Genomic DNA, 11,176 nt, shown 5'->3' with positions numbered 1-11,176 from the left:
CCACCTCTGTTCAGGAGAAGACCGCAGGAGTATAAACCGTTACGGCGCTCCCATGACGTCACATTTGTGCACGCCAGCTCACTGCAGCGACTGTATAACGCCCTTTAGTGTGTCACATTTTTACTTTACTTATCTATGACTATGCTGAGCCCAGCTGATAACCAGAAGGTGGGAAAACAAAGTTGTCACTTAACTGACAAACAGATGTTTGCAGGCGGATGACAAACTGCCGCCGTTCTTAATTCAATTAGGAGAAGGGATGCAACACAGCATTGTTCCATTAACTGTACAGATTTTTGCAAAATCCTCAGTGATGGATTCCACCGGTAGCCTCAATCATGATTAAAAACACCTATCGTCTTCAGCTTCCTGGGGGCTTTTTAGCCACATCTGTATGCTGCAGGCATCCAGTTCAGTGGAGCAAAAATCTGTAATCTTTAAATCTTGAGCGGTGTTTCCACAAACAATACACCGAGCCTCCTGACGTCTCAATCACAGTCTGGTCACATGAGGGGAGTTGGTCTTAAATTCCGGTCACGTTCTTCCCAGGCCTGCCCGTTCTGAGCTAGTCCATATTTGACAGCAGGAAATACTCCTGTGTAGGTTCTGTAAATACATTCTACTGTGATTCTCACCTTTAAATGCAAGCACACAGGCTGTAATCAAGGGATAGTGGCATTATATCCCTTTTTATGGCTCTTTATATGAATGGTAATTTCATCTTTTATTTCCGAATTTTATGATTCCACTTCTTTTTTGCTGTTTTCCTTATCACTGAAATAATAAATATGAGGAAACGAGTGTTGGCAAATTTGTTCTCACACTGCTCAACCACAATCGGACATATGGATGTCAAATATAGACCCGGCATGGCAGGAGATGTGCTCAGAAATTCAGACGTACCAGGTGGCTGCTGTCTGGTAGCTGTTAGACTGAGCCTCATTTTTATTGAATGAGAGGAGACTCTCCAGGTGTCCCACAGACCCACACCTGTCTACGTAGAGCTATTCAATCATGTCCTGTACCCTCAATTATGGTATACACACCTGCCTTGTATTCTGCCACAAAATGAGAAAGGTTTGGTCTGACTTCCAGCTGATGCTTGTTTGTGTTTAGGTGACTGTGTTGAAATCATTAAGTAAGCCAAATGGCCAAAATTCAATTTGTGGCCTTTAGTTAAATAGATTAGATAGAAGCAGCTTTCTCATGCTTACGTGATGGTTGCAATGCAAATTCTCATTCTCAACCATAAAACTCAAAGGGCACTCGGACAGCATCTCGCAATGTTAATGAAAGCGAAAAATAAGTTGTGTGTTCGCCGTGTGATTCGGATCCACTCCAAAATGTAATGGGTCCTGTCTTTCCAGATGCTACACCTTTCCACCAAGTTTCATGAAATTCAGACCAGTAGTTTTTTTCATAATACTGCTGAATAACAAACAAAACCAAAAAACATAACCTCATTGGCAGAGGTAATGGGGAAGTGTTCCACTCTCTCAAGCATGTCACGAGCAAGATGTGGTCCTGACCTCATAGACATACTGTCATATTGCATGCCCTGCTCTCTCTCCATCTCTCTTTTCACTCGCATCTTTTTTTTTTAGTTAAATAAAAATTAAATACAAGCAAGCTCTTTATAAAAGCAAACGTTATTCACATTGCCATAATCAAGTGCTGTACTGCCAGAGAGTTCTCTCTTTCTGTCTCTCATAATCTCTTTTACTCTTGCTCGATAATATAAATAATTTTGCACTACTAAAAACATACTAAAAACATGTTACTGACATAGAGTGTATTCCCATTCACCCTTGTGTTAAATCATCATGGTGCATCTAATTCATGCGGTTTCAGGAAGCGCCTTGGCTGTGTTGCAAGTTATCCGAAACACTGCAGCAGTTTTCAAAACATTATATTAAGAGTCCGTTTGTGGTCAATAAAGATGCGTAGGTAGTGGAGTATGTTGGAGACGCGATGGGAGAGATATATGTCTTTTCATTAAATCAGTATCTATTTTTAAAAGGAGGAATGCAGCCGCCATACACACAGTGTATTTATATATTTATATTTGTGCTGATATCACACTCATTTGCATCTGTTGCAAATCTCTCCAGTTGGAATTATCTGTATACTTTCTGTACACTTATAAAATCAATTGTGTAACCTGTGCGCCCCCATGAACAGTCCGGGATGTAGAATGTAGTGTGAGCAGTAGAGCATTTCGGGAAACTCCAATTCCATAAAGGTTTTGCTCATGATTATACATTAAAGGTGCCCTGCCACATGTATTTCTTGACTTTGTGGTAATGTCTGAAGTTCTACCATGGACTCTGTAACTTGGTTACCTTGTTTCAAGCCATTCTAGCGTGGTATAGAAAGCCTGCAGGGAGACTCGATTTGTGCCAGATCTCATTAATATTCAATGAGCCAAGTTGCTTGACTCTGATTGGCTAACATCTAGCCAATAAGACCCTGGCTATCAGCATCCTTTACCCAGCGCTATTGGACAAGCTCATGAATAGTAATGAGCTAAGTCAACATGACGTCAGACTAACCAGCTGTTCTGATTGGCCGGATTTCTCCTCTTATTTCTTTTCAGTGGCTAGAGCTGACAGAGGAGGTAGCAGTTCATTTTCACATTCCCGACATAACACAAACGCATATGGATCTGACATATTTAAAAAAAAAATGCAAGTAAAAAATGGTTTTGTGTGACAAGGCACCTTTAAGGACTTAACAAAAAGTCAAAAACAAACAAGAAGGAAGTTAATATTGCCAACTTGGCTCATTGGTCCTTTCCTTTTCTCCCTCTCCGTTTCTCTCTGTGTGTGAACTCTAGACGATTATTGCCCTTTAAAGGGAAAAATAATCATTATATTCTCTCTCCCAGTCAGTATGCAGCTCTGTGGTGTGCTTAACTCATCAATGAGGCAGAGTGGGCAGATAGGGCATTTATAGTGTGGTCATTAGCATGGTTCAGCGTTGGTATGAAGACCATTCATCAAACTAAATAGAACCACAAAAGCAATAAGCTGACTTCTTACACATTTGATACCACCCTCCCCCTCCCCTTCATCGTTCCACACCCCTTGTTCTTTTAGATGGCTTGACCTTTTATTTTGGCGACATTTTTTAAGTAAAAAAAGAAAGGCCCTATGTAGGATCCAGCTGTACTCTTTGTAATGGTTCCCTGGAGTGGCAGTGCTAGGGTTGGCCGTCACATGCCGAGGTTTACTGTGTATTCGATCAAATCTCCGTGATCTGTGTAATAACAGTACAGTGGAACGTTTGCCGTTGACAGAGTGACAGTAATAACCTAACATACCATCATTACTGAGATTAAACTACGTTCTTGGTTATATTTGCACTGAATAACTCAATCAATAAACAGAAACATAACTCTTGCAGCGCACACGAACAGATGTACAATATTAGCTCACACATAAAATAGCACCCTCGTGAATTAGCCTACTGTTGCTAACGTACATTCATAAATCCACAAAGTTGGTCCAATGAGGGGATAGAGAGTGTGATAGTGTTCCCGCGTTAACACCTTTTCTCGCTCGCTCAAGGCCGTCTTGTCCAAGCCGAGGTGCAGATCATGACCTTACCGCGTACTGATACATTACCAGGCCAGGTGGAGCGAGCTACTATACTGACAGGGAGAGAGAGAGGTTGCGTGTAAGGGGGGGAAGTGTCTTTGCTGGCCAGTTCAAGACTGACGCAGTTGTCAATTTCCTGTTCTGTGCTTTTTGAGATTTGCTACGTTTCATTTTTCCTTAAATTTAACGGGCAGAGAAGGTAAAACAGGCCGATATTATTGGCCGATATTAGGCATTTCCCAATCTATCGGTATCGGCATTTATAATGGCAGATGAAAAAAAACAGAAAAAAAACCCATTCAGAATCATTGATAATGACAAATTATTTAAATTAATATTTAAAAAATAAAAACGCATGGTCAACCATGTTATGAATGTTGGAGTTGCATAGTTTGTCCACCAGAGGGCGCTCTACAACGTCCCTGCTGTTTTTATTGTATTTTTGTTCAAAGGACTTTGATCTTAAGTTTGTATTTTTATACATTTTATCTATCAGAATTTGAATACATTTTGATGTTCCTCTGTTCTGTTGTGACAAAACAAATTATTATCATATTATTTTAGTGAGAACTCATAACTACAAATGACTAATGTTAGGGAAATCTGTTTATGTTTTGTAACAAATTTTGGATTTTTTGTTTTTAAATATATAAATTGAAATATCGTATTTTTAAATAGCCAAATATTTGTATGGGTCTCGGCTTTAAATATCTGTCGGGCTCTAATCGTGACTGTTCAGTAGAGCTCCCAGTTTAGTGTGATTGTAGTAATTTTGAAAAATAGGGGAAGGGCACGTTGCACGTCTTATAATAATAAAAAATGATTGTGTTTTTAAACCTGGAACACTTCTGATTTTATATACATAAAAATTTGATATAGTTGAAAGTATAGATATTAAAAGTATACCTGATTTTATATACTGCCCTCAAGACTCCTTCACTTCCTTTGTAAATAAGACATAAGTTCTACTTATTTTCAGCCGATTTAGTGGCCACTGTAGGCTTCCCTTAGAAACCGTCTCAAGTACAATCTTTGCTGCCTGTCACCATGGCGACGGCGAGCCTTCAACCCTAGCTTAATCAGAAGCTTTTGAAAGTGGAGGGATTCTAGAGGGCGCAGATGTAACTCTCTTAATTATCTGCCTCATGGCAATGACGCACAAATGAATTTTCTCTAAGTGGAAAAAGAACATGCTTTAACCCTATCAGGTTTAAAAGAGAGCAGCCAGGGGGGCCAAAAATTAAACTACAGCACACACTCTAATTGCTTTCATGAAGACTATAAGCTTGGGAGCTGTTCAGTCAGGTCTCTAACCACCATCCCGAAACACAATTTAACCCGCCTCATCTAAATATTGCACGTCCAAATTGTAAATGACTTCTTATCTTCAATAAAATCATTTCCGTAATCAAAAGTGATGCCTGGCATAAATACAATGCCATGGCAATGATTTCATTTTTGAATTAGCTCACATTTAAAAAAAAAAAAAAAAAAAAAGACATGTTACAAAAACTGTACATGGTCATTGATCACGTGTATTCAATTTCTAAATTAACAGGATATTTAAACTAATATCTGTAAATGTTTTTTAAAGCACCCATATTCTGCTCATTTTCAGGTTCATAATTGTATTTTGAGGTTGTACCAGAATAGGTTTACATGGTTTCATTTAAAAACAAAACAAAAAAAAACATAATTTTGTTGTACTCCATATTTCTGTTGCTCCTGTTTTCACCCTGTGTGTGTAGGTCTCTGTTGTAGCTACAGAGTGAGACGTCTCTCTTGTTTTAGCTACAGTGTGAGACATCTCACTTCTTTACTATGTTTGTTGGGGTTACACATGCTCAGTAGCTAGATAACTCTTTCTCCAACTTTGGTCAGTACAAGGCAGGATTAGCTGGGAGACTTCTTCTAGACGAGGGCCACTTGTGGAATACCTGCAGAACAGGGACAGGAAGTAGTTCCTTTGGAGATTATGTTGAACTAGTGTGTGTTGTAGCAGTGTTTTGCCATTGGGAACGAGCTAACATGCTCGTTGATCTATTTCTGTGAGACAGGGTTACCTTTGAAACCTTATTTGTGAGACACTTGTAATAGCAATAGCATGTGCTACGGTTAGCCACCTCATCTTGGGTAGTGACGTAGAAAGCCGTGCAGATTTTGAACAGCAGCTCACCTGGAGACCGAAGCCAGAGGACAGATAGCATGGATGTTTTTTTTCCCAAGTTTGTATATGTGTGGAAGCACCAGAGACACAAAATAAAACCCCAAATCCCAGAAAATGTGATTTTTTTTAATTTATTTTTTTATTTTTACTTTTTTCTATAGTATGGGCACTTTTAAGATTTGTAAATACTGTGGTTGTGCATGTGTGGGAAAGTTACAATGACAGAGAGACAGAAAGTTTGTCCATGTCTTTGTCTCTTTCACAGTTGTTTGGCCAGTTAGGCCACCGGTGACACTAGAATGCTTAAAATCCCGCTACCGCTTGGTGACGCCATGGTAAGGGCCTGGCAGCCGCTACACACTCACTGCTTTCAGTTGTCACTGTTGCAGTTCAGAGTGCTTATTCACTCTTAAAATGGGTACTCTCTTGGAGTTCAGTCAGAGAAGAATGTTTGTTTTTGTGATCAAATGTATTTGTTTTTTGTTTTTTATATTCAGAAATTAAAATGTAAATGGACTGTTCAGTGTCTTGCCCAAGGCCACTTTGACGTGGGACGGCAGGGCCAGGGATCGAACCACCAACTTTCCAGTTAGCAGGCAGCCACTGAGCCACAGCCGCCCAATTAACAGATACAAACAATACACTGAGACATGGAACGGGTCCCAGAACGGGTCTGGCGCTCCATGGATGCGCGCCGTGGAGAGTCAGACTACATGCAGACGTAGTTAAATTAAAATAGAAATACATTCTTATCCTGTAATGACTTTAATCTTTTTTTAAATATAAAGATTTGTGAAGCAATTATTTATTAATAAAAGAGGAACAACAAGAGTATACCATATAGGGTCAAATGATGTTGTAAAGCAACAGTCTGAATTGCTGAAACTGGACTTTAGGGAACTGCTTGACACAGTCACCCCCCTAAGCGCAAATGTGTTTATCAGTGGTCCTATACCGTCAGTCAGAAGAGGAGATGAGAGATTCAGCCGACTGTTGGGACTAAACAAATGGCTTTCAACTGAATGTACCGTCCACTCTCTGAAGTTCATTGACAATTTAAACATTTTCTGGGAGCGCAGACATCTTTTTAAAGCAGATAGACTTTCCCTTAACAAGCCAGGAGTAAAGCTGTTCACCTCTAATCTGCTTTACTTTCTGCGCTACACATCTGCTCCCTCTGCCAAGGTCACAAAACAAAAGGAAGACACAACAAAGTGCGGCAGTGATCCAGCACAGCCCCCGCCTGTGCAAAGATTTGACCATGGGAGACCAGAGAGCAGAGACACGAAACCTCCACTCCCCTCTTCACCCGTCCAGCACCCCTCAAACCTTCCCACCCCGAACCTTCTGAGGATTCATCGCTGTCTCTACTGATGTCTCCACACACCCTTTCCTTATTTCCCCCATCAATTATGCACCCCTTCCTACCCCCATGGCTCAACCCGGGCAAAAGTAAAACGCCAAGCACCACTACCAGGATGTCAGAAAACTCCTTCCCCCCAGACTGATAAGGACGCTTGTGTGCAAAATCTGGCAAGCACTATCTGATATGTGCCGGGCCTTGGCTGCAGGACTAGTGATACTAATGACTCTTTTCAAGACAAGCCCGGGCCCTGTGGATTCAATTCTTCCTCAATTTCTGTTGTGATAGGTAATAGGAAAAGAATGGTGAATAAGCACTTAACTGCAAACTTAGCAAATTTAGCATCCATTCCTCGTCAGCTACAGCCTGTCCCAAAAAATGAAAACACACTAACACTAGCCTTACTAAACGTCAGGTCTTTGGCAGGAAAATCATTTTTAATCAATGATTTTATTATCAAACACAATCTAGATTTTATGTTTTTAACTGAAACCTGGTTAGACCATAATAACAGCGCTGCTGTTCTCATCGAGTCAGCTCCCCCTAACTTCAGTTTTATGAGTGAGAATAGAGTGAATAAGAAAGGAGGTGGAGTCGCCATTTTGTTTAATGACTCATTCCACTGTACGCAAATATGTTATGGAAATTTTGTTTCTTTTGAATATGTTGCTCTTCAATTAAGATCTTCCCCTCAAGCGATGTTTCTAAATATCTACAGGCCACCTAAATATTCTGCAACCTTCATTGATGACTTCACTGAATTGCTGTCTATTATCTGCATTAACTTTGATTGTGTAATCATTGCGGGTGATTTTAACATTCATGTTGACAGCCCCCAGGACAGGGGGACAAAAGAGCTGTGTTGTGTTTTTGAGAACTATGGACTGACTCAGCATGTGATGGAGCCCACCCACAATAAGGGGCACACTCTGGACTTGATTGTCTCCAAAGGTCTGAACATTTCCAAGGTTGTGGTGACTGACGTTGCTCTCTCAGATCATTCCTGTGTTTTCTTTAACGGCACTATCTCTGTGCCCAAAAGTGTCCAAACAAAGATAATCAGAAAACGGTATATCACTGAAAACACCAGTGACACATTTATACAGCTTTTCTCCTCCACACCAGCCCTCTCTGGGCTCTCAGTCACTGAGCTTGTAGATAATTTCAACTGTAAAATTACAAATGTTATTGATGCCATTGCTCCCACTAAGGTCAAAGTTGTCTCTGGTAAGAAAAGATCTCCATGGAGAAATGTCCTACTGGTGAGAACAGAAAAAAGAGAGTGTAGGAAAGCTGAACGAAGGTGGCGAAAAACAAATCTCCTGGTCCATTATAACTCCTATAAAGAGAGACTTCGCATTTATAATTTGGAACTGAGGAATGCAAGAAGGTCCTTTTTCTCTGATATTATCTCTAGAAACAATAATAATTCACGTGCTTTGTTTGCTACTGTTGATAGGTTAACAAACCCTCCAGTACCAGTAGCATCTGAACTTTTATCTACCAAGGCCTGCAATGACTTTGCCTCCTTCTTCAAAGACAAAATTCAAAAGATTAGACAAACAGTCAGTGCCTCCATATCAAGTTCAGGATATGTGTTGTCACAGTGTTCAAGCAAAAATAGTTCCAATATGACAGAATTTCACACGATCAACCATACAAACCTGGAGGACATTATTCAACATCTGAAAACCTCGACCTGTTGCCTTGATGTTCTACCAACGGGACTTTTCAAAAATGTTTCCAATTGTTTGACTTCTGATCTTCTACAGATTGTGAACACATCTCTTCTTTCAGGAATCTTTCCACAGGCCCTGAAAACTGCAGTAATCAAGCCACTCTTAAAAAAGAACAACCTAGACAAGTCACTAATGAGCAACTATAGGCCAATATCAAACCTTCCGTTTTTAAGTAAAATCATTGAAAAAGTAGTCTTTCAACAACTCAACCATTTCTTGTCACTAAGCAACAGTTTTGATACCTTCAGTCGGGTTTCCGACCACACCACAGCACTGAAACGGCTCTTGTCAAAGTCTTTAATGACATCCACCTTAACACAGATAATGGCAAAATTTCAATCTTAGTATTACTTGATCTCAGTGCTGCATTTGACACGGTCGACCACGACATACTACTAGACCGATGGAAAACTGCGTTGGCCTTTCTGGCTTAGTACTAAACTGGTTTGAATCCTACCTAAAGAATAGGGATTACTTTGTGTCTATAGGTAATTATGCATCTGAGCGTACAAATATGACGTGCGGAGTTCCGCAAGGCTCCATTCTGGGGCCTCTTCTGTTTAACATCTACATGCTTCCACTGGCTCAGATTATGGAGAAAAACAAAATAAGTTACCATAGTTATGCGGACGACACACAAATTTACATAACCTTATCGCCAGGGGACTATAGTCCAATACAAAAACTGACTAAGTGCATCGAACAAATTAACGGCTGGATGTGCCAGAACTTTCTGAAATTAAATGAAGGAAAAACTGAGGTGGTGTTTTGGAGCAAGAGAGGAACGATTAAAAGTCTGCGCTCAGCTTCAAACAACAATGTTAAAAACAACAGACAAAGCCAGAAATCTTGGTGTAGTCATGGACTCAGACCTGAACTTTAACAGCCACATTAAGACAATTACAAAGTCAGCCTACTATCACCTTAAGAATATATCAAGGGTTAAAGGACTTATGTGTCAACAGGATTTGGAAAAACTTGTCCATGCCTTTATCTTCAGTAGACTTGACTACTGTAACGGGGTCTTTACAGGTCTCCCTAAAAAATCAATCAGACAGCTGCAGCTGATTCAGAACGCTGCTGCTCGAGTCCTCACTAAGACCAAGAGACTGGATCACATCACTCCAGTTCTGAAGTCTTTACACTGGCTTCCTGTGTCTCAAAGAATTGATTTCAAAGTACTCTTGCTAGTTTATAAATCACTTAACGGTTTAGGTCCAAAATATATTGCTGATCTGCTACTACACTATGAACCACCCAGACCTCTCAGGTCATCTGGGACAGGTCTGCTTTCTGTCCCCAGAGTCAGAACTAAACAGGGTGAAGCAGCTTTCAGTTTCTATGCTCCTCATATCTGGAATAAACTCCCAGAAACCTGTAGATCCGCTGCTACTCTCAGTTCTTTTAAATCAAGGCTGAAGACCTTTCTATTGATGCTGCCTTTCTTTAAATGACTAATCATTTCTTTAAATTTCTTATGCTGCACTGTAAATTTTATTCTTGTGTTTTATGTTTCTCTTTGTTTTTAACTGTCTATTCATGTGTTTTACCGGTTTTTAATGCTTGTGATTTTTAACTGTTTTTACTTGTGTTTTATCTGTTTAACTGATTTTGTGTAAAGCACTTTGAATTGCCTTGTTGCTGAAATGTGCTATACAAATAAAGCTGCCTTGCCTTGCCTTGCCTATACCCGCCTGAAAAAAAGAAATCTGAATTTCTTCTTTTTTTTTATATAAATATTTCTAAAGCAATTATATGGTAATAAAACAGGAACATAAGAGTACAATTTCCCCCCCCCCCCCCCCAAAATTTTTTATTTATTTATTAAAATAAATAAATAAATTATTTGTCCCAAAAATAGGTACACCATGTCATGTGGTATGAAGAAAACCAACGAACGCTGGGACCAGGTAACATTCAAACATTTAGTTATACATTTCATATCCGTGAATTCAAGGTATAGGTTATAAGTTATGTAAAAACTAGGCCACAATAAGGCATGTTCACCTGCCATATACTAAGTTTTAATCTAGTCTAGTCTTTTAGACTAGGTCTACCCGCCGTCCAACGATCGTCCCAAAAAGTCTTTTCAATGTCATTAAAATAATTCAAGGCACTTATATAGAAGACAAAGATTAAATATAATTTATTTAATGCGCAAAAATGCTTATGTGGGGTTTTCATCACTTGACAGTGTGAAAGAGAGAAGGGGGGGAGAAGTCTTGTACAGAGTGACCTGGTCTTGAAGAAAAACACCACTTCTGCAGTTTGGCAGCATTTGGTGTTCCACCCTAATGAGTAGGGGGAG

The 11,176-nt window shown here is 39.8% G+C and overlaps 1 protein-coding gene across 10 annotated transcripts in view; it reads left to right on the top strand.

Annotated features, from left to right (window-relative positions):
• nbeab (neurobeachin b) overlaps window positions 1-11,176 on the top strand; it is a 286,390-nt gene that overhangs the window by 65,441 nt on the left and 209,773 nt on the right. The gene's annotated exons all lie outside the window — the stretch shown is intronic.

Source organism: Etheostoma spectabile, chromosome 3, assembly GCF_008692095.1.
Source record: "Etheostoma spectabile isolate EspeVRDwgs_2016 chromosome 3, UIUC_Espe_1.0, whole genome shotgun sequence".
NCBI lineage: Eukaryota > Metazoa > Chordata > Actinopteri > Perciformes > Percidae > Etheostoma > Etheostoma spectabile.
Note: the sequence above shows the minus strand (reverse complement) of the source record. Positions and strands in the feature narration are given on the sequence as shown.